Genomic DNA, 24,349 nt, shown 5'->3' with positions numbered 1-24,349 from the left:
TGTGGCAACAGTCTATTTTGCATGCAGAAAACATTTTTTCCACAGAAATCTCTTTTATAACAATGGATACCTAAAAACTTTTGCCCCTCCATTTTTGTCACTGCCCCCCCCCCCAGTGAAAATTGTGTTGCTACACCCTTTGTGCTGTTGTGTTGATGGCCTGCTTGAGAACTTGTTTAGTCATATATTTAGCAGGATGCTGGACAAGAGGAGAACTGGCTTGATTTAGCAGCATTCTTCTTGGGTCTTGGGTTCAGTCATGTTCAAATCAGTGTATGATTGTGATCATTATAATTATTATTATTATTGATATCATCATCTTCATCGCCATCATATCATTGTTCCAGGTGGATATTTAGGTTTCCATATGGCTGACCCAGCTTAAGCTGAGAAAATCTGAATGGGATTCTTGTATGGTGTTGCTTTATTAGACATTATTGAAGTGCAGTTTTGAAATGCTGGGGAACAACCCTTTCTCAAACCTCTGATTCTGCAGAACATTTGGGAAGCTGCTCCTGGTTTAAGTTCCATTAGGTCTGAGTCAGAAGGGAAACAAATGGTGGGGAAATGGGAGAGCTCTTCAAAGAGAGAAATCTTCTCCCTGAGAGAAGAAATAAGAGGTGTGTGACTGCTGTACCAGTCAGTTAGAGTTGTGATTGATGGAACACTTTCAGGTGCTTTGCCGTTCAGATCAGAAGCTGGAGCAAGGCTAATGAGTCCCCCATATTGGCAGCTGCTGTTGAGCCAGAATCCGGGTGCCCTAAGTCAAGCTGGAAAGGCAGAAGGAGGTAGGGCTGCGAGGAGGAAGGAAAGGAAGGAGGTGGGAGCTGACAGAGGCCCAGAGAGTTTATTAAACTTCAATTTAACTGCTGCTGAAATATGCTCCTCTAACTCAGGGCACCAAAGGTTAATGGAATCCTGTTTGTAGATGTTTTATGGTGGTCTTCTGGGATATATATAAAGGACGGAGGCATTTTGAGTAATTTAAATAAATATTTGTTTAGACTGTGTCTGAGGGGCACTGGGAGTCATCAAACATTCCCTCCACACTTGGTCAGTGATGTATTTACACTTATAATGATGCATCTCATTATCCTACATTTTTGTTTAAACACAGGAAAGCAGGATCACAGGTCCCCCACCCGCCCTCATCACATGTAGCCTTATTCAGTTCTGTTTAACAAAAGAAGGACCATGATCTACCCCAGTCAAGCAAGCTCTAGTCTACCGAAATAGTGGGTGCATGGCTCAGACCACATAGGCCTGCTTCCAGATGAGGATTTTTGTGGAAGTGCTGTGGCTTATGTACCCCTATGTGGTGTAATGGTCAGAGTGTTGGACAGGGATTTGGGAGATCCAGCTTTAGCTTTCCAGTGAGTCATGGACTTAGTGTATGCATAAACAGAAAAAAATTAGAGTGAGCGAGCAAGAGAGAGGCTCAGGTTTATGTTCTGTCTTTACTCCCTTGTTGCAACTGCTTCACTGGCTGCTAGTCCATTTCTGGGCACAATTCAAAGTGCTGGTTATGAGCTCTATATGGATTGGGCCCAGGCCATCTGAAATACTATACAGTTAGCCCTCCATATTCACAGATTCTTTGTCCATCAGTCCAACCAACCATCCAAGGCTTGAAAATATTTTTAAAATATAAAAATTAAAAAGCACAAATCTTAATTTTGCCATTTTATATAAGGGATATCATTTTACTATGCCATTGTATCCATGGGTCAGCGCAAGAGGGGCACCCCAAAGAAGAGATACAAGGACTCTCTGAAACAACATCTCAGGCCTGGCCAAATTGATCACCAACAATGGTCTGCCCTGGCCTTGCATCGGGAGGCATGGAGACACACTATCCATGATGCTGTAGCTTTTTTCAAAAGCTCATGCCGAACGAGTCTCAAAGAGAAATGACAACGCAGAAAGAACTGCAACCCAGAAACATCACTCAAAGAGACTTTCCACTGTGCTTTCTGCAACCGGACCTGTTTGTCCCGGATTGGCCTTTTTAGTCACCAGCGCGCCTGTACAAAGCGCGGGATGAGTCCTTCCTGAATCTCGTTCGCGAAGCAAAGCCAGAGAGAGAGAGAGAGAGAGAGAGAGAGAGAGAGAGAATATTTAATGGGACTTGAGCATCCATGGATTTTGTTATCTGCAGGGGGTCCTGGAACCAAAACCCAATGGATACCAATGGCCCACTGTATCTTCTTGGATGAGCCTGCCCAAATGCTGAGATCTTCAAGGGAGGTCCCCTCAATCCCATCACCTTCATAGGCACATTTTGGGGGGGCATAGGAGAGGGCCTTCTTTAGGGTGTTTTTAGGTTCTGGAACTCCCTTCGTAGGGAGGCAAGACTGATTCCTTCCTTAATATCCTTTTTGTTGACAGGTGAAGACTGGCATTTAGGAACTAATTGTTTTGTGTAATGAGCTTTCTGTTTTAGTGATTTTAATCTATACTTTTAAGTTAATGTTTTAAGTAGTTTTAACTTTTTAGGCAATTTGATATTATTTTATTCTTAGCATTTTGTATATTTTTAGTTATGTGTGATTTTACTTGTATTCCTTTTTGTTCTGTAAATTGCCTTGAGTCCCATTCTTGAGGAAAAGGTGGAATAAAAATAAAGTGATTGATTGATTGATTTTTTAAAAATCTGAAGTCCTACAACAGAATGTAACCAGAATTGTCTAAAAAGATCTAAAGAATCCCCACTCCATGTGTGAACTTGCTCTTCTACTCCATTTGGTGGGAGAGTCCTGGGAGGACATCTCCTGTTGATGGAACAGGAGAAAGGGCAGTTTTGTTGTGGCAACCAGAATGTGGAGCTCCCTGCTCCAGGCGAAGTGACTCACTCCCTCTTTACGGCTTTGTGGCTGCTTTATGAATTTTTGTTTGTTTGTTTCTGTTTGGTTTGGCAGGCCTTTGGCCTGGCTTTGATTAAACATATTTGTTCTTTCGAGGTACACATCCTTCCTCCCAGAATTGTTTTATAATTTTGAAATTTCTACTGCTATTTTTAATTTGTGAACATGGTAGCTGTCTTGAGAGTTTCATTCTGAAATGGGAAATGTGGGATATAAAACTGATGAGCAGTTCTAGAGCAGGCTACTGACTCCATTTATCCTGTTGTGTTGAAACAATGTTCACCATGTTCCACCTCCAGGTGGTATCAGAATTCTTGGGGAAATGCAACTTGGCATTTGTGCAACCGATGCTTGTCCATTGTGGCTTGTGAAAATACCACCATTCTTGCCCACCTGGTTCTGTGATGCAGTCAGTGTTGTTCCTAGAATATTTATTTATTGATTTATTTATGATATTTATAGCCTGCCCTTCAGCCCTAAAGAGTGGCTTACAAATATTATTATTTTTAATTAGATGGTTCCCTGCCCGCAGGCTTACAATCTAAAAAGACAAGACACAAAAGGAGAAGGGAATGGTGGTGGGGAAAGGGATCAGGTCCAGCAGTTCTTCTCTCCCTCTGAGGCCTGGACCAAGCCAGATGGACTGGAGGGAGGACTCTTCTTCTTAGTTCAGGCCAGGCTCAATGGAGCTGAGCCTGCATCTCTCCCTCCATGGTGGGATGGCACCAGATGAACTGGAGGGAGGGCTCTGCTTCTTAGGAGGCACTTGGAAGGCAGAGGTCCAAGTAGCAGTAGAATACTGAAAGTGCCTCAGTCGAGGAAAAAAATCTTTGTATTCTTTAGCTCTGAGTGGTTATTACTTAGTCTTAAATATATTTGGGGGGGCATGTTATGGTGCTGTTATGGCCTCCGAGGTAGTTTGGCCAGATTTTGGGGGGGGGGGTGAAAACTGCCTTAATTGTCCTGTATATTACTTGCACTAGAAACTAAGACTGAAGAAATGTAACCCTGTTGATTCTCTTGGATCTCTCAGCAGTGTTTCATAACGTCCTTCTGGGTTCTCTTGAGGTGATTAGGATTTGTGGTACTTGAACTGAGATAGTTTCATTCACTCCTGTTAGATATAGTGCCAAAAGTGCTGCTGCTGCTTTCTTTGGCCACATATGGGTCTTCTTGTCCCCTCAGCTATTCAACATGAAGCCACTAGTTAAAGTTATCTCATCATCTGATCTGTGCATTATGACCAGAGATGTTATTAGTGGAGTGTGTGTTGGGTGTGTGCAGAATGCACCAGGTGATACACTGAGGAGGGCTGACGCTATTGTTCCCGAAACATCTGCTTTTTGGCAGAAATGGGCTGTGGTGTTTGCCTGTGTCCCTTTAAAATGATGAAGAGATTGTGTGTGTGGGACAAGGCTCATTGGGAGGAATTGTAGAATCATAGAGTTGGAAGAGACCACAAGGGCCATCCAGTCCAACCCCCTGCCATGCAGGAAATCACAATCAAAGCATCCCCGACAGATGGCCATCTAGCCTGTTTAAAGAACTCCAAAGAAAACGACTCCACTGTCAAACAGTTCTTTCTAATTCAAGGTGTTAGTGTTACCCTTTAGAGCCCTAACTTGCTTGTGATCTGAACACCTCAAGTCAACTTCTTCCCTCACAAACTCCACTGATCCCCAGACTCACTACTTCAGATCCCCTGGCTTCAAGAAGTTAAGCATGCAGTCATAAGGATGTAGAGCCTTTAGGTTCTTTCACCTTCTTTGTGGAATTGATTGCCAAGAGAGATTCGTGAAGTCCTGACACTAACCTGTTTTAGATGGAATATTAAAAATGTGGCTTTTAAAGGTTTTAGTTCATTCTAATTGCTATCATTATAAACCTATTGCTGCTTATTTGGGTTGTCTAATATTGTTAGCTCAGTCACTGCTTGGAGTTCCTTTCCAGGGAAATGGATGGAATATGAGCTTGGTAAATAAATCCACTGTAATCTTGTGTAATATATCCTTGCTGGACTGCCTTGGTCTGGCCCAATTTTTCTAGACCAGGGATAGCAGCAAACTGTTTTCAGCTATAAATGCTATACTCACCTACAATTATGTTGTTCAGACTAGTTACAGGTTTGTCTTTTAAACTTGGATAGAAATTTTTAATTACTCCTGTCTGCAATTTGGATTTACACACAGTGTATGAATCTTTTCCCTTACTATTCATATTACAATAAGTGTCTTGATTTAATTTTCAATCATTGCTCTTTGCTTCTCAGTACCTATTTAGTGACCTATTTGTTGCAGTACCTATTTAATCACTTCTTTATGTGCAGAATAGTGTTTGTGCTAGTTTTTGTGTTTGTGTTTTGGGCTTGTGGTAGTTTTTGTATTAGTTTGGCATTCAATTTGCGGTGTCTATATTTGTGTACATTGGTTTACTGGTCTCCCTGAGTACTGTTTTGGCAGCTGTGATGTCTGCATGGTATCCTGAGCTGTCATGTGGGAGGAGGTGTCTGAAGACATTCCAGTGAGACTGTAATTTTGCAGGTGATGTGGTGGTCTTAAGTTAGGGATGCTATGGAAACAAGAAGAGGGCAGAAACGTTTTTGAAAACTGATGATACAGCTCCACCTTAATAAATTGAATCAGGCTTTTTTTAAAAAAAAATACTGCAGTCCTAAACTATGAATGGTTTTTTGCAGGAGGACCTGGAGCTTTAAAAATTGTGTAAATTACACAGAAGTGTAAAATGCAAAGGCAGGATAACAACAACAACAACAACAGCAATACTGAACTCAGATGTACAGATGACATCATTCAGTAACCAGAGCCTGGAAAAGTTACTTTTTTCGATTACCACTTTCCAGAATCTCTACCTCACACCCTCTAATTGCACCAGTTTGTCATGGGCAAATCCCAATTAATCATCTGTAATCCCACTTTTTCAGCTGCTTTTAAAATGTCTCAGTTTTTCTCTTCTCCTCCCACGCTCCCCCTTTGTTCTCAGTTTACTTCAGTTTAAATTCAATTCATTGGAGGGATAGGACAAGAGGGGGCAGAGTCTCACTCTTCCCAGCAGACATAGACAAAGCAAACTGCTTCAATTTCTTCTGTCTTATATGTTCTTCCTCATTAATTACTTTTGCTATCTTGACACTCTGTTACTTGGCCACACGTATCCCAGTTTTTGTCTGTGAAATGTTGGAGGGTATGCCATCTTCCATGGCCCTTGGTGATATTGCTAGGAAATTGTAGGAGGAGTTGTGCAAAATGTAACTTCTCCAAGCCCTGACAATGACCCAGGATGTTTGCTGCCAGTGCAGTAGAGAGAGGTGATGTGACTACACCAGCAAAAGTGTAGGCTCTCAGCATTGGTCAGAGCAATTATGTGTCCCAGAATGATTGAGGAAGAGATGAGATGGGAGAAATACCATGGGTAAAGTTCTTATTCTCTGTTCTATACATTTTAAATATCTTACAATCTAAAATTTTGGATAAACTGAGTCGTTTTAATCCTATTGTAAATTGTGCTGTCTCCCCTCTACTCAAAGCCATAATGTAGAAGGTTTGAAAGGTAAAAGCATACATGCACAAAATGTAAAGGAATATTTTTTCCCATTAAAGCATCTATTTTAGATTGTTTTCCATAAGATAAAGTCCATTGCTCATATCTAGTATTTTCTGAACATGGAAATTAATATCTCAAATGCATTATGATTTGCCTGGTGTTACATGATAAATGTGAGATAAGAAAACCATGGTAAATATGTGATGGATAGGAGTGCTCACTATCAGCTTCATCTGTTACGCCTGCTGCTTTACTTCCTGGAGCTGGAGGGTCTAAAGATATTAGAACACATTCTGGATGGATGAACAGGAGACCACTGCTATACAGTTCATGCTGGAAACCACAAGGCTGGATGTCTGCAATGTAGACTACCTCTGTACCAGGTTCAGAAACTTCAGTTAGTTCGAAACATGGCAGTCAGGTTGATCACTGGTACTTCTAGGAGTGATCACAATATATGTGTATGTACCTTCAAATCACCTGTCGATTTAGAACAACCCATGAATTTCATAGAGTTTTCTTAGGCAAGGAATACCAATTCCTTCATTATTATACCTATATTAAAATCATTCCACTGGCTGCCATTTAGTTTCCAGGCAAGGCAGAAAGTGTTGGCTATTACTTTTAAAGCACCCACCTGGTTGGGTCCAGGTTCCCTATGGCACCATTTTCTCCTGTATAACCTACCCCATGCATTCAAGTCCTCTGGGGGACACTTACTTCAATCAGCTATGACTAGACTGGCAAGTTTTACCCAGGTTACATTTTTTCAGCTGCCCTTAGACTGTGGAATGACTTGACAGCTGGTTGCACGGTCACACTTTAAAACAGCACTAAAGACCAGTCTCTTCCAGCATGTCTACCCAGATGCTTTTAAATTGCAAGTTCTTGTTCAATGTTTGTTAGCGTGTGTGTAGGTAACTTGCTAGAGCCATTCTCCATTAATGATCTATCTTCTCCATGGATATTCTAGAAGCTAACACTACTCAGAAGTCTGACCGCTTGAATTTCACAGATGAGGGTGTTTGTCTTAAGCTGACACATCTCCAGTCTTTGATGATCCGCCATGTAAACATGTAATGTGAGGTACAGATCCTGCTATTTTACACACTGTGGCTCTAAGATGTATCTAAAACAGTGAAAAACATATTGTAGGGCAATTATGTTCTGAATCACCTCTACCACCATCACTCATCTACCCACTCACAGTGTAACTTCATATGAAAGAACAATGTGTCTCATGGCATTTAAGACTTATTGCAATAATAATAATAATAATAATAATAATAATAATAATAATAATAATAATAATAATAATAGGATTTATTTATATCCCGTGCAATCACTGGGAATCTGGGCGGCTTACAACAGTGGGAATAATACAAAGCAATAATAAACATGAAAATAATAAAACAATATAATATAGCAATACATAGCTAATAATAATAATAATAATAATAATAATAATAATAATAATAGTTTCATAAAAATTCAATAATGACAAAGGATAACACAAAGGATTACATTCAAATCAGTAAGTATTACAGGAAATCCCCATTTCCAACCCCTCATTCAAAAAATAACAAGGCAAATGCCAAAAAACAATGAAATAGTAAAACAAATACAACATAGCACATTACAAGATTACAGTTAAGAAATTACAATTAAAAGATTACAGTCTAACACCCTGAAAAAGGAGGAGACTAAAAATTAGCAACAAAATAATGTTCTTCTTATCTCCCCAGGCTTTATGGGCCACTGCTCATTCTGAGTTGATCGGGGCTGGGGGGGGGGGGCAAAGATGTTAAAGGGCCTCTCTCGCTTGTCCTACATTCTCCTCCTGGGAAGTCCAAATGAATACAAAATGCAGAAGGCTATAGTGAGTGTGGGGAGACTCAGGAGCAGATCTGATAAGCTACTTAGAAAAGATCCTTTTTTTAACCAAAACTCCCTGAATCTCCCAGCAGGTATGTCCCTGAAAAGTAATTTCCCCAAGTGCTCAGACTCTGTATATCAATAAGACTGCTATAACAAACATGTCTCTATTTCTACCTGTGAAGTGGAAAGTGTAGAACAAAGAGTATTTACTCACCTAATAAGTTCAGTGGCCTGTACTCTTAAATAAATGTGCATAAGGTTGTTGTCATAGCTTCAGAAAAACACATTATTATTTATTACATTTTCATGTGAATTGCCACCTAGTGGATGTACGTGGTAATAGTTAAGAGTCAGTTTCTATGTTCACAATTATTTTTGGTTACTTGATAATTTCATACATATCACTGGCACAACATCTGTGAAGGCAGTTGACGAAGCCAATCAGCAGTAGACCTAAAACTATGACAACAGCAAACTTTAGATTTTCCTAGAGGAAAGAAACAAAATTAAAAACTTTTCCCTTCATAGTCAGTATAAAAGAATTGCTTTTAGCCAGTTGACTTGCATGTGTCGCTGCAAATCTTCTACCTTTCTGCTCCCTCTCTCCTTGGCTTAAAATAAAAATACATAGGACACTTCAAAGGTATGCCTAAGTTGTGCCCATTCCAAGAGAGGTCAGATGTGGCTACAGTGACCCATGATTTGATTATACCTTGTTTGGATTACTATAATACACTCTTTCTGGGGCTGCCTTTAGAGGCAGTAATCCAAAATGTTGCACCAAATTGCTGAGTGGGACTAGTTACAGGGAACATATAACTCCCTTGTTGAAATAGGGAGTTCACTACATTCTAGTTTGTTTCCAGGAACAGTTCAAAGTGTTGGTTATGACCCATAAAGCACTATACGGCTAGGATCCAGATTATCTGAGAGATCATGGCGGGTTACAAACAGCCCTCAAGGGGCCGTTTTCCCACCGCTGCCATTCACTGCTTAGGGAAGCCCCAGCGGCCAGACCGCGAGGCTTCCCCGCACAGCAAAAAAGGGGTGCCGAAATGGCGCTCCTTTTCGAAACGTGGAAGTGGCGCCGTGATGGGGCAGAGCGTGCCCTCGCGGTGTCACTTCCGCCGTGACATGTCTGGCCGCACAGTGTCCAAGATGTCAAAATGGCGGCGCCCATGTGGATGGGCGCCGCCATTTACAACGCGCTCTGAGCGTACTGGGAGGAAGGGCCATGAGGAAGGTAAGAACCTTCCTAACCCTAATACGGCCCTTCCTAACCCTAGTACGCACGGAGCGCGTACTTTATGGCGGTTTGTAACCCGCCCATAATCTCCCTCCACAAACCTGCCAGAGTTTTAAGATCCTCAAAGGGAGGGCTTTTTCTGTCTCTCCAGAGCCTGATTCCCACTACCTTTTAAACTGGATCACAAATCAGTTTGAACTAGTTCAAATCACCCTGGTTCCCACTTGAATCAATTCACTGAAGTGATTTGAAAAGGGGGGGGGGCACACGCTAGACCCATTTAACCCATGTCTTTTTGACACTGATGTTTTCCGCAAGAGAGATTCAACATTAAGAGGAACTTCCCAACAGTAAGGGCTGTTCGACAGTGGAACACACTCCTTCGGAGTGTAGTGGAGTCTCCTTCTTTGGAGGTCTTTAAGCAGAGGCTGGATGGCCATCTGTCAGGGATGCTTTGATTTAGATTTCCTGCATGGCAGGAGGTTGTACTGAATGGCCCTTGCGGTCTCTTCCAACTCTATGATTCTATGATTCTATACTTTTTGGATTACAATCCCAGAATACCCTGCCATCATGGCCACAAGACGAATCATCCAAAAAGTATCCTCTCCAAACCCATCCATGGCCTTTTGTGGAAATAATCCACTGTCTACATTGAAAAATTGTTTCACTTTGTTCCCTTCCTGTTCAGCCTGATGAAGAATTCCATAGAACTTAAATGGCTTACCTATTTCTATTCTAGCGTAAATTAATTTAAAAGAAAAAAATCATGCCTACTTTTATCTCTAAAGATCAGCATAGCAGTCAGACTCTAAGACAAAACGGCTAAGCAGTTTTAACAGCATCTGGCTGATGGAGGTGACTGCACAGACACAAGACACATGCTCACCAAAACCTCCTCCCTGCTCAATTCTTTGCATTCCATTCTCTAGGAAACAAGGGCTATATGTTAAAGGAATGGTAAAAGCTTAACTCTTGTTCACTGTCTCCTCTATGTCCTTCTCTATGGTCTTCCCCTCTTCCATTTTAAATGTCACACCTCATTTGAAAGACACAAACCAGGTACTTTTGGGTGCATTTGCTTTTAAAAGGGAGGATTTGATTAAGGCTCTTCTAGCAATGCTGCTTGCAATTTAAACATATAATGTTTGGCTTGCTATATGTACCTTATTCCAGGAAGTTCACTGTGCCCAGGTTTGTGTTGAAAACCATGGAACCAACTTCGTTATGACTCATAAAGTCATATTGGTTCCAACAGGACTTCATCACAACTTTCTTTCACTGGATGAAGGCCAGAATATCTTAACCTTCTGTATCCTCAGAAATCAAAGCCTCATGCACTCTTTAAAACAGGTGCTTTAGGAGAGACATGAATAATGAAAAAATGACCATTGAAGAAAGCACTCATACATGGAAAGAGCTGCACTACAGCCACATTACATCAATGAGCTACCAGCGTCAATGGCAACCGTGTACATATGATGAAAGTTTTATTAGCCAGCTGAAGAGATCTAGTAGTTCACACTTTCCAGATGCTTCCAAATGTTATGATATATCCTCATAAAGATCTGCTCCTGGCAATTTCTTTAATCCCATAAGAACATACACCATGGCTTCTCTTTTGAACTCCATGTAGCATACTTTAATGTTGTTGTTTTTTGCTGCCTCCTGTATTCACAACAATTGGATTTTTAAAAAAAACACCTTTGTTTCCCTTCAGATGTCAAAATAACAGGGGTCATTTTCTCTCCCACCCCTCAAAATACAACCATCTTCAAAGTGGTTCCCCTAAAGGCAGATTTCTGAAAAGTTCAGAAGCTGTGTTCATTTGTTTCCAGACCATCTGAAAGAGTTCAAAAACTACGGCTGATCCAAAATAGGATCACCAGATTTGACCATATTATTTCTGTGCTTCATTAGTGGTTTTTGTTCCAAATCCATTTTGGGATGAATTTTATGTGCTGGTATTAGGCTTTAAGACACTGAATGGCTTGTAGCCAAGTTACTTGAAAGACACACACACACACACACACACACACACACACACACACACTCTTGATCTTAGCCAAAAGGCCAAGAAGTTTGAAATACAAACTTCTCCCACATGTCTAGCTACCTAAACCAGAATATTGTCTTCATAAACTCTGGTCAAAGTCTTTCCTCCAAAGAAAATAAGGTAGATTGCATGGAGAAGATCTTTTTGGTGATGGCCCTCTGATTATAGTATTATAGCCTTTCCGAAGATGTTAACCTAGTAAACTTGAGTCCTTTTGCTCCCCCTTCAGTTTCACAGAATGCATTACATTTTAATCATACCTTTCCTCCAGGAAAGCATTCTTAAGTTCACTTTTATCCTCACAGTAATCACAAAAGTAGGTTAGTCTGTCAAAGAAAATGAATGGCTTAATGGCAGCCAGTGTGAACAGTTTAGAGCCTCATATAACAATAGCCTCTGTAATGACATCCTCCCCAAAGACAATCTGAACATACAAGCATTTGTATTGATCTATATTTTAAAACAAAAAATTGTAGAGTTTCTACCTCTCTGGGGAACAGGTCTTTTGTTTTTAAATTAAGTTTTATACACTTTGCAGAATCATAGAGTTGGAAGAGACTACAAGGGCCAGCCAGTCCAATCCCTTGCCATGCCTGAAATCTCAAGCAAAGCATATGCGACAGATGACCATCCAGCCTCTGTTTAAAGATCTCCAGGGAAGGAGACTCCACCACTCTCTGAGGGAGTGTGTTCCACTGTCGAACAGCCCTTACTGTCAGGAGGTTTCTCCTAATGTTGAGGTGGAATCTCTCTTCCTGTAGCTTGCATCCATTGTTCCGGGTCCTGTTATCTGGAGCAGCAGAAAACATACTTGCTCCCTCTTCAATATGACATTGCTTCAAATTTTTAAACAGGGCTATAAAATCACCTCTTAACCTTCTGTTCTCCAGGCTAAACATCCCAGCTCCCTAAATCATTCCTCATAGGGCATGGTTTCCAGATACTTCACCATTTTAGTCAACCTCTTTTGGACACACTCCAGTTTCTCAATGACCTTTTTGAATTGTGGTGCCTAGAACTGGACACAATATTCCAGGTGAGGCCTGACCAAAGCAGAATACAGTGGCACTGTTACTTCCCTTGATCTAGACACTATACTTTTATTGATGCAGCCTAAAATTGCATTGGCCTTTTTAGCTGCCGCATAGCATTGTTGACTCACGTTCAGCTTGTGGTCTGCTTGGACTCCCAGATCCCTTTCACACATAGTCTCATTCAGCCAGGTGTCCCCCATCCTAAACGAAGGAAGAAAAAGGTGATCCTGAATTGGAAAAGCAATAAAGCCATCATAATATACAGGTTTAGCATCCCTTATCTGAAATGCTTGTAACCAGAGGTGATTTTGGATTTTTTCAGATTTTGAAATATCTGCATACACATAATGAGACGGCTTTGAGATGGGGTTCAAGTCTACATATGAAATTCATTTATGTTTCATATACATCTTATACACATAGCCTGAAGGTAATTTTATATACACTATTTTAAAATCATTTTGTGCATGAAACAAAGTTTGTGTACATTGAACCACCAGAAAACAAAGATGTCACTGGATTTTGAAACATTTTGGATTTCCAGATAAGGGATGCTTGGCCTGTTCATAAAATAAAGACAAGTGGCAGAAGGAAAAGAAGAAAAGGAAGCACACTCTTACAGAGATAGACTGAAGAGCATGTTTTTTGTAAAGCTAGTGGGTCTTGTTTACCCAAGACCAAACCATCCCATAGTGCCTTCGATTACAACAGAGATCAATTAAAATCCCAAGTAGGTGGTTTTTCCCCACCTCAGTCAGTGTAGTTGTTGTAGACTCCAGCAGTGGTCTGATTAATTTTTGTTATGTTTTGTCAAACCTGAACCACCATGGGTGGTATGTTCGTGTCTTCAAGTCACCCATTGGCATATAATTATTTCATAGGGTTTTCTTAAGCAAGGAATGCTCACAGGTGGTTTTGCAAGTAACTTCCTCTGAGATATAGCCTACGTCACCTGGTATTCTTTGGTGGTCTCCCATGCAAGTACTAACCAGAGCTAACCCAGCTTCATACTCCTCAACAGTTATGGAGATCATTTGTCCTATGTTGTTTAATTTCTCATCTCTTGTTTCAGTTCTCAAAAACTGTTGTTAACTACCCTCAAGTCATCCCTGACTCATGGCAATCCCTGTGGATGAGACATCTCTAAGACACTCTATCCTCCACTGCTCTGCTTAGATCCTGCCGTTTAATGCCCATGGGCTCCCTGATTGAGTCTATCCATCTGGCATGTTGCCTTCTTCTCATTCTACTACCATGAGTCATGCTTTCTCATAATGTGGCCAAAGTGTGAAAGCCTCAATTTGATCATTTTGGCTTCCAGGGAAAGTTCAGGCTTGATCTGTTCAAGGACCCATTTGTTTGTGGTTTTGGCTGTCCATGGTGTTCTTAGCACTCTTCCCAGCACCACATCTCAAAGGAATTGATTTTCTTTTTATCTGCCTTCTTCACTGCCCAGCTCGCACATCTGTACATGGTGTTAGGAAATACAATGAATTGGATGGTTCTAACTTTGGGGCTCAGTTGTATATCTTTATTTTTTAGGATCTTTTCTAGTTTTTTCATTGCTGCTCTTTTCATTCCTAGGGGCTCGACCCAAAAGGGTGGTCTGGACCTGGAGTCTGCCCGTTTTGCTCCTGAGGGAGCCTGCAGCAACCAAACCATGTGGGCTCACTCTGCACCAAAAAGAATCTACTAAAAGCGGGGTTTTTTGGCGGGCGCGGGTGCCGCCATTAGCACACTGTGGCACATCCATGATGCAAGCGCTACGCCGCAATGTGCAGATGCTGCGCTACGCTTGCATCATCATGGCAGCTCCCATGTGGGCAGGTGGCTGCCATGATGGTGCCGCCACTATGCACTAGGATTCGGGAGTGTGTGGATGCTGCACGCTCCTGAATCCTAGTTTCGGCCTGATGACAGCGCTTCCCATTCATCTGTCTCAGGCCCTACCTAGTATTCTTTTTATTTCTCAACTGCAGTCTCTGTTCTGATTTCCCACACCTCCATTGACAATAATAGGATTTGAGATCCTGAGTTTTTTTGTATCTGTGTTTGGGGGTGGGACCTGGCACCTAATCCCCATAGGTGGGGCAGGCCAATGGTAAAAGGATTACACTGCCAGGACTCTGCTTGCACAATCACAGTCAGGATAAGGCCCTTGGACAGTATCTCAAAAGGCACAACACCAGCATAAGTACATCACTTAAAGCATATTGGCCTTTGTCATTAGCAGCTTCTCAACAACAGGTTTTGTCACTCCTTCCCTGCCTTGTACTTTAAGAAGCACATCAGTATCCCAAGAGTAAGTGTTTAGCCTTAGCAATTAATTTTGCTCCAAGCTGGCTTTATTTGAACCATGATGCAGCATGGCCTGAACTTTGAGATGGACATTTAGCCCAGTGCTTCTCAAATTTTGGTCTTCAAGATATTTTGGACTCCAGGTCCCAGAATGCCTGACTGTTTTTGAAGGTGTGTGAGGTTTCTCAGAGCTGAATTCCAAAATACTTGGGAGGACCAAGGATTGAGAACTGCTCTGTTGAGAACCTAACCTGCTCTATTCCCACTGGAGGCTATGACAAACAAGCCTGGCAGCTGGACTAACATGGCCATGCAAAACAGAGGGAGAGGAGAAGGATATGGTGTTGGGGGGAACCCACCATTAATCTATATTGGTAAATAGCTGGCAAGTTCTGGAGTAGGTCAGTCCTTTCCAAGAGAAACTTCTTTTAAAAAATAAGCTTCAAACATGCAAATGTTCCTTGCTATCTCATTGTGAAGAAAATTCTTGAGAAGGGTGTGAGCAAACCTATGGTGATGCTGCTCATTATAACATCTTTCTTCCCCAATTTAATGTTTTAATTTGGCAGCTGATGAGTTTTCAAATACAATTAAACAGCTATTATAGCCACCTCTACCATCCTACTGTGCCAATGCATCAGATCCTGTCTTTGCATTTTACAGTACTGTTGTTTGATTTAACTTAATACAATTTGTTTATAGAGAAGGAGGAGGAGAGGAAAGAATCTGAAAAAGAAAACGGATCCCAAGAAATGAGAAAAACAAGATAGTAAATCTTAATTTGTGCCATGTGGTATGCTCCTATTGTCATGTGCTCAGGGCCATATTCTCTATAAAACTCATGAAAAGGGTGCCAAACTGTTTGAAATTCAATCTCTTATTGTAGTCTAGTATAAAGTATCTTTTCATGAGCTGGCAGTATTAGGAGATCTTGATTGATATCCAATATTGATATTAACAGTATTCTTGGATTTCTGATTTTGTAATGTTTTATGTAGAGCTGTCAGTATAGCTTTGGCAAATTATCCTTCTTGTCCATCCTTAAGGAATTAGTTTCTTTTTCATTCTAAAAACATTTCATAGCTAGGGAACAACTATCTGACAGGACTTTGGTCATAGATAGGGTTGCCATAAGGCAGGACCTCCAAACTGGGACAAATGTAGGACAAATGTAGGGCCACATTTTCAAATGTAGGACACGTTTTTTTAAAAATGGAGGGCACATGAAAAAATTGATATTTTTTTTAAAATTTTAATGTAAATGCATGTTTCTTAGGCATGCTCAAAATGGAGGACATTTTGGCATTATTCCTAGACAGAAGGCTGAAATGTACTTATCTTTCTGGCCAAATACCCCCCCCCCCAATTCTACAAGAACATTTCCCACTCCCAAGCAGGCATAGCATTTGCAAGACCACAGGCAGACCCTTGTGCCACTGAAAACTACATTTCCCACTTCCAAGCAGGCATAGCATTTGCAAGACCACAGGCAGACCCTTGTGCCACTGAAAACTACATTTCCCACTTCCAAGCAGGCATAGCATTTGCAAGACCACAGGCAGACCCTTGTGCCATTGAAAACTACATTTCCCACTCCCAAGCCTTCTTAGGAATTCCCCCCTTCCTCCTTTTCCTTGCCCCCTCCAACCCCCCCAAACCCCTCACCCCCTTTTTCTCAGGTATGTCTCAACTTAGGAGGGATTTATGGGACAGATCCAAAGCCTTTTTTCTTTTCTTGAGAAGCCCTGGACCCCTGAGAAGAAGAGGAGGGGGGCTTAGAGAGAGGAAAAAGAGAAAAAGAAGATGAGGAGGGGGGAGAAAGGAAGAAAAAGGGGAGGAGGAAGAGGAGGGGAAGAGGAGGAGAACTTGGAGAAGAAAAAAAACGGAACAATAATAAGAAGAGAAGGAGGGGAAAGAGAAAGGGGGAAGCAGCAGCTCGCCTGAGTGTAAATTCCTCCCTGCTCGGATGTTGCCCAAATATGGAAGCAGAGGGCTGGCCAATAGAGGCAGGGCAGTGCAGCAGACACCGCCCCTGCTGGTTTCAGTCGTCCTGTTGCTGTTGCTCTCCAGGCATGCTTCACAGGCAGCACTCTATAGAAGGCAGGCAGCAGCCCTGGGAGCTCAGAGTTGGGCAGCCACCCGGGGGCGGGGGCGGGGGCGAGACGGGACCGGGCACGCCCCCCAGGGGGCGGGAAAGTCCCGCCCACCAGCGTGAAATGGCAACCCTAGTCATAGAGAACTCATTATTTTTATAAAGAAGGAAGGAAGGAGGAGAAAAAGAAGAAAGAAATGTGGCATCACCTTTAGTCTAGCTAGTTTTTATTTTTGCATGCACTTTTTTGGATATAAACCTTCTTCTTCAGATGCAGTGCCAAGTATTATCATTATTTTTACTTTCATAATCTTTATTACAACAAAACGGAGCTTATTCCTAAGTGGTTGCATCAGGACATCAGAAACAAATCCCATTTTATTCCTGTAGTCAAGCTATTATTTAGGAATGTTACAAATGCAAACCTTGACATGCTAAGAGTATTTCTCTTGTTTTAAAATCAGGGTTGGCAAACTGTATACTCTACGGCTACCCTGGCTTGGCAGGGATTCTAATTAATATTCAGATTTTTTTCAGCTTCTTTTAAAAAGTCCTGGTTTCCCTCTTCTTCCACTTTCCTCTTTCCATACTGACTTACTTAAGTTGCTGAAAACTAAGTTCAAATTACAAATCTAATGGTTGTCTAAAGTAGGAATGAGAGCTGGTATGATGTAGGGGTTTGAGTGTTAGTCTACGACTGTGGAGACTAGAGTTCAATTCCTGGCATGATCATGAAAACCACTGGGTGACCTTGGGCAAGTTATATGATCTCAGCCTCACGGGAAGGCATTGGCAAACCTCTTCTGATCAAATTGTGCCAAGAAAACTCCATGACAGGTTCGCCTTAGATTCACCATAAGTTGGAAATGACTTGAAGGCACACAGCAACAAAGTAGAAACCTGTAAGGCCATTACAGTCAGGATACAAACTTAACTTACTTTCTCACTGATCTTACATAGCAGTTAAAAGTCTAATGTTGGAAATTTGCAAAATTAATTTCTTATTGGTAATGTTTCTTTTAAACTAAAACTAAACACGGGGTACACTGAATCTCATCAATGTTAGCCCACTACTCCCTTAGGCATTGCTTTGGTTTCTCTTTTGTTTACATTCATCTTTTCTTTCTGCAGGGCTTCCTGATAGACCAGCGGGGTTACATAATAATGTAATGAAGAACATAATGAGAAACATGATACTAATAAAGTGGGGAACCTGGCTGTGTTGGAACGTTGCATGGCCATGTTAATATGTATGTGAGAGCCAGATTGGTGTAATGGTTTGAGTGTTCGACTATGACTCTGGAGAGCAGGGTTCGAATCCCACTGAATGACCTTGGGCAAGTCACACTCTCTCAGCCTCAGAGGATGGCACTGGCAAAAGCAAATATCTGTGGCCTCTCCTAACTCATGCCAATAGCTTTTGTCCTCTTGACCACACTCTTATGTTGCTTGGTCACTTATCCTAGTTTTCATCTGTGAAATTGCGGGAAGATATGATATACCACCAGCACCATGTAAGTCCACATGCAGAGATTTATGCATTCAACCCTGATGTAGTTAGTATCTTGGTCTATATGAGTAGATGTGTACAGAAATATTTGTACAACTCATGTCTGTTACATCAACTGCCTAAAAGCTGAAGCTGCCTCAAGTGCTGTCAGTTTTATATAAAGAATTTGAGCAATGCTTCTCTTTCCATGGAAATGAATGAGATTTTTCTTTGGCCAGATTGTGCAAAGAAAAAGCATGCCTCATGTGCTGTTTCTGTTTGCACTTGTAATTCATCCCAATTGTCAGGCTTAGGAGGACTGAAAAGAACAGGGTCAGCCCTATCTTGAGACTTTATACATGCTGCCCACTTAGCCATCACTGCCTGTCTTTTTGCTGACTCTCTTCGCACCACTGTCTCCATCCCTGTCCCAGTTCAGTCCTTGCTTAGGACCTCAGCTCTGCCTTTAAAATGCTGCCACTGACATTGCCAGGAGTAGGAAAAGTGCATTGATTAGGTGAGGGAAGGACTTGAGTGACTGCCATTGATGATCAATTGCTAAGTGGTGAGTCAACATAAAAGTGAATCTCATAGATTCAATGGGTCTAGTTGGAACTAGCAAGAGGATCCAGGATAGTGAGAGCAGGCACACAGGTAGGGGAAGGAGGCAGTCTTTTTGCCCATTTCAGATACAGCCTGGCTTGGGTCTCAGCTCTGGGGGTGGAAGCACATAGGGGTGAAGTTCCTGTGAGTTCTTCCATCATATTCCATATAGATGGTTTGGGGCTAGACGCTGTGTCTCGGCTAACTTGCCTCAAATGAGTGTAGTAAGAATAAAATGGAATAATTCCTTCACAGTTCTCGCTTCCTTGAAGAGCAAGATGTACATGATTTCTGATATGACCATACACAGAGCAGAAATAGCAAAACTAATAAAGTTCTTGCATTATCCCCAAACTGTGTCTCCAATATGCACACCAGAAAGCAGCCTCTCTGCAGCATGCACACCAGAAAACAGCCTCTAATCAGTAATGAAACTATGACCTGATTATGACCCAAAAATACTTCTTGCAAGGGGCTGCAAGGGACAGCAGTTGTCTACAAAGCTGTACCTGATATTAAATGAATCACAGGCCTACCAATACCAGTTTGCCTTCAGGGTATTTTATACATAATTCATCACCATGTTACTAGCCCTCAACCACTTTACATCCTATAATAAAACCAAAGATCTGGTGGAGGTTACTTAGTTGATAGCAGTCCCCAAGACCAGCCACAACAGCTTGCATAAGTGTAAATCTATTGTCTAGGATTATTTGCTTGCAGGCAGTAGAAATCAACATTTGTTGAAAGCTCTTGGCTTGTTTTCTTTCTCTAGTTTGTTCTGCAGCCAATCAAGTTTGATCAGTCCAATAATTATTTTTCCCTCTTCATGTGATATGTGCACATGCATTTTCTTCCTTTTTGCAATAATTCTTTTATACACAATGAGCTCCCTCCTCTATTGGAAAAAACAAGTGAGCAGACATGAAAGCTATGTGAATAAAAGTTGGCAGATGGCAATCAACCTCCTCTCCAGCTATTGTTCTTTTTGCTTTTAGCTGCCAGCTCTGAAGAGACAAGGCCTGTGGCTCCAAGTTCACATGGAGTCTTCTCGTAAGTCCCATTGAACAATTAATGGCTTAGTTGGCGTGACAAATTAAGGAGGGCCATAAACAAGGATATGGATTTGGAAAATGTTGATATAATAGTTACCAGATTGGAAGTTTTACAACATCATTGGGAAATAATTTATGGGCTTTATTACACAATAGATTTGTTGCACTATTGCACAGGTTTAGTTCAATGTTTATTTTTTTCTTATCATACAGTATTATGACTCTCTCATTGTTGCACTGCATTTCAGTCATTATTGGATTGCATATTTTTTTGATATTAGAGCCATTAATGGGATTACACCATTAATGTCTCCATGCTGTCCTGGATGTTGCTTCTGAGCAATCATTTTGTTCCATTGCAAATGTGATATGCTGGCAGTCATGTGGTGTGAGTGGGCAAAAACAAAGCTGTGGCCCACAGACTGGAATGATCAATATATATTCCAAGTCACAAAAAAGGAGACACAAAAGATTACAGTAACTACAGGACCATTGCACTAATTTCCCATGTAAGTAAAGTCATGCTTAAAATTCTTCAGCAAGAATTCCTACCATATATGGAGTGAGAAATCCCAGAGATGCAAGCTGGATTCAGGAAAGGAAGAAGCACTAGGGAACACATTGCAAATATACAATGGATAATGGAGTGTACCAAAGAATTCCAAATGAACATCTACATGTGTTTTATTCACTACAGCAAAGCCTTTGACTGCATAGATCACAAAAAGCTGTGGAATGTGCTGAAAGAAAGGGAAGTGCCACTACATTTTGTCCTGATGTGTAAGCTATACTGAGGACAAATGGAATCAAAACTGAATATGGAGAGACAGAATGGTTCCCAGTCAGAAAAGCAGTTAGGCAAGGCTGCATCCTATCACCCTACTTATTCAACTTGTATGCAGAAAATATCATATGCAGAGCAGGATTAGATTCAAGGTAGGAGGAGTGAAGATTGGAGGAAGGAACAACAACCTAAGATAAGTAGATGACCCCATAATAATAGCAGAAACCAACAAAGACCTGGAGCAGTTACTGAAGAAGGTAAAGGAGGAAAGTGCCAAGATAGGCTTAATGATGAACATTAAGAAAACAAAAATAGAGACCATGGAAAATCTACAAGAATTCATCCTAGATAATGAGAAAATTGAAGTTGTCAAAGAATTCCCATACCTTGGATCAAATATAGACCAGAATGGTGTCTGCAGTCAAGAATTTAGAAGAAGAATAGAATTGGGAAGGGCAGCTATGAAAGAACTGGACAAGATCCTGTGTAAAGATATAACTGTGAACACTAAAGTGAGGATTGTTCAAGCCATTGTATTCCCCATCATTCTGTACAGATGTGAGAGCTGAACAGTGAAGAAAACCGATAGAAGGAAAATCCACTCATTTGAGATGTGGTTCTGGAGAGGAGTGCTGAGCATACCATGGATGACCAAGAAAACAAACAATTTGGTTCTAGAGCAGATCAAGCTTGAACTCCCCCTTGAAGCCAGGATGACTAAATGGCTTCCTGCCAAGTCAGAATGACTTCTTGCCAAGTTAACTGAATACAAAATAATTGTAGCCCTTCTGGAGCAGGAGGCAGGAATCCAGAGTGTATTTAAAAAGGAGAACAATCAGGAGTGTAAAGGATTAGGAGTACTGGCAGAGAATCAACTGGTTTCTCACTATTAGGAGTTTATCACACAGAGGCAGATTTAAAGTGCAAACAACCCGCTATGTAGCAAAAGCATTCACATATTGTATCAATTTGCCAAATTGAAAGGGAAATATTTGTAACATTCACATTGTAGCATTCACATATTACACACACAATTTTTTTTTAAAAAAAAGTCTCTTGCAAAGTGAGGTGCCGTGTCAGCAGCAAGCAGAAAGGGAAATGTAGCACAAGCAGACAGATTCTATCAATATGTATATGTATCAACCTGTAGAACTATTCACATAGTCGGTCAAAAATAAAAATTCAGAGAGAGAGAGAGAGAGAGAGAGAGAGCTGCCTGCGAGAGGGGAGGCATGTTCTGCCCTCTGCCCTCCTCTGACCTAATCCCTCCCCTGAACTTGACCCAATCATGACCGAGGCCAAGTTCACATTTGCCGGGACCTGGTTTTTCTCAAAAGATACAGGTAAAACTCCGCTTTCAAAAGACCCGCGCCAAGGGGCATTTGCCCCTCAACGGGTGTGCAAATCCGGGTGTTAAAGAATCAGGGCCAATATGAACTTCCTGCTTTTAATCCAAAGGTAGTCTGAATGGCTCCTTAGTGGTTACTGCCAACTAAAAAGACTCACTGAAACAACTGTTGATTGGTGAACTGAAACATCAGTAAGTCTTACTGATGATCTTAGCTCTTATTGGGACTAATGATGGGATTCAGGTCTTGATTTGGTATACGGCATTAACATAAGATTTAGCATTACCAAGTTAGCATTACCAAGACACCCAGGAACAAGCTTCCCAGAACTCAGAGCCAGGTCTGACTCTCAGGCATGGACATTCTTCTCCAGTCCTCAGGATAAGAGCGAGGAGTCTCCAGATGAGAGAACTATTTTGAAAAGTGTGTTTGTGTGTATATGTTGGGGTTTAGTTCTAGGGCCCTCCATGGATATCAAAATCTGTGAATGCTCGAGTCCCAGTTGGAAGGTAATTTAAGTTTCCAAAGGCTTCAGCCTTTTTAAGGAAACAAAAATATTTAAATATCAAAATATCAAAGCAAAGCCTGTTAGTGTCTAGCTTCAAAACAGCAGTGTAGCAGAAATATGCTCTTGTCTAACTATGCTTTCCTATGTTTACTAATGGCTTTAATCTATATTTACATAAAAGGCTATATCCTAATCTAGTGAATGGTTCAGGTAAAAATAAATATTTATGTCACCATCTTCCCCAAAAAAGTTGAGAGAGCAGGAAGATAGGAACACAACAGCTCAGATTAAAATCTTTGAGAGAAAATGTCAGTTAGTCACAAAGGGGGAGTGACATAAGTCACATGGTTAGTTTGAATGAGAGAGAGGGGAGTTTGCATGGAGGAATTCCCTATCTAACTAAGGAGGGGGGGGGGGGAAGAATGCAAAAATCTTCCAATCTATTAAATACAGTGATGTAGTAAAATTATGTCCTGTATATAAAATGACAAAATCAAGGTTTGCTTTTTGGAATAGCAGCTTCATTTATATACCACTTCATACCGCCTAAGCAGTCTCTAAGCAGTTTACAACTGTAAGCTAATATATATTTTCAAGCCATGGATAAGGAATCCGTGGATACACAGGCTCACCTGTATTTACTGAAACATTTTGTTACAGCTCCCTTTTTTTCAGGATATGTAATGTTAAACTGTGTATTTTTTGAATTGGACCAGATATAGTCAAAAACAGTGTAATACTGGTTAAAGATGGCTTTCCATCTGTAAAGCTACAATTCTGTATCCATTTGCCTTGTAGTAAGTCCTATTAAATTAATTGAGATATTCTTATCAGATGGAATTATGGATTGTGCTGTAAGATAGTCATCTGTTTGCACTAGTGCTTTCAGGTCAGATCGATGTATTCATTTTTGTTGTGCTTCAATGTGTATTTTCATGCCTGGTCACTAAAAGTTTCTTTTCTATACTTAGAATTCTGGGTTTCTTTCTTCTTCACATACCCTCATAGCACATGAATAAATAAGACAGCACCGTGTAATTTGATTACCTTTATATAATTAAATATAGGATGCCTGTTCTATATTCAAGGACACACGATTCAGAAGCCTGCCAGCTGTCACTTCACAACTTTCAATTCAACTTAACTGCTTTTAGTTTAATATTCTGTAATCAATGGAACACTCTGTGAAAGCCTATAAGATATGTATGATATCCCCCTTATCGTCTGTTATGCACTGTGAAGTCATCTGGTTCAGTACAGGAAATCACAGCAGAACTAGCAAGACAAATTCACATCCCTGCCGGCATGGAGTCTAATGCTAATCTCCCTTAAGTCATTAAAACAGAATCCCTTTATTTATTTTATTGGTCTCCAGCTGCTTCCTTCCACCTTTCGTATATGGCCTAAGCCAAAAGGCCTTGTCTTTATTCTTTTGTAAAGTTCCATGCTTCTTTCCCTCCTTCTGACTCACCCTCTTCTTCCTAAATCCTTATCAGCCCATCTCGTTCCCTATATGTATATATGTGGTTTTC

At 41.0% G+C, this 24,349-nt stretch overlaps 1 protein-coding gene across 1 annotated transcript in view; it reads left to right on the top strand.

Moving 5' to 3' along the window:
* The window catches only part of ALX4 (ALX homeobox 4), a 115,758-nt gene that overhangs the window by 40,755 nt on the left and 50,654 nt on the right, over window positions 1-24,349 (top strand).

Source organism: Sceloporus undulatus, chromosome 1 (genome assembly GCF_019175285.1).
Source record: "Sceloporus undulatus isolate JIND9_A2432 ecotype Alabama chromosome 1, SceUnd_v1.1, whole genome shotgun sequence".
NCBI lineage: Eukaryota > Metazoa > Chordata > Lepidosauria > Squamata > Phrynosomatidae > Sceloporus > Sceloporus undulatus.
Note: the sequence above shows the minus strand (reverse complement) of the source record. Positions and strands in the feature narration are given on the sequence as shown.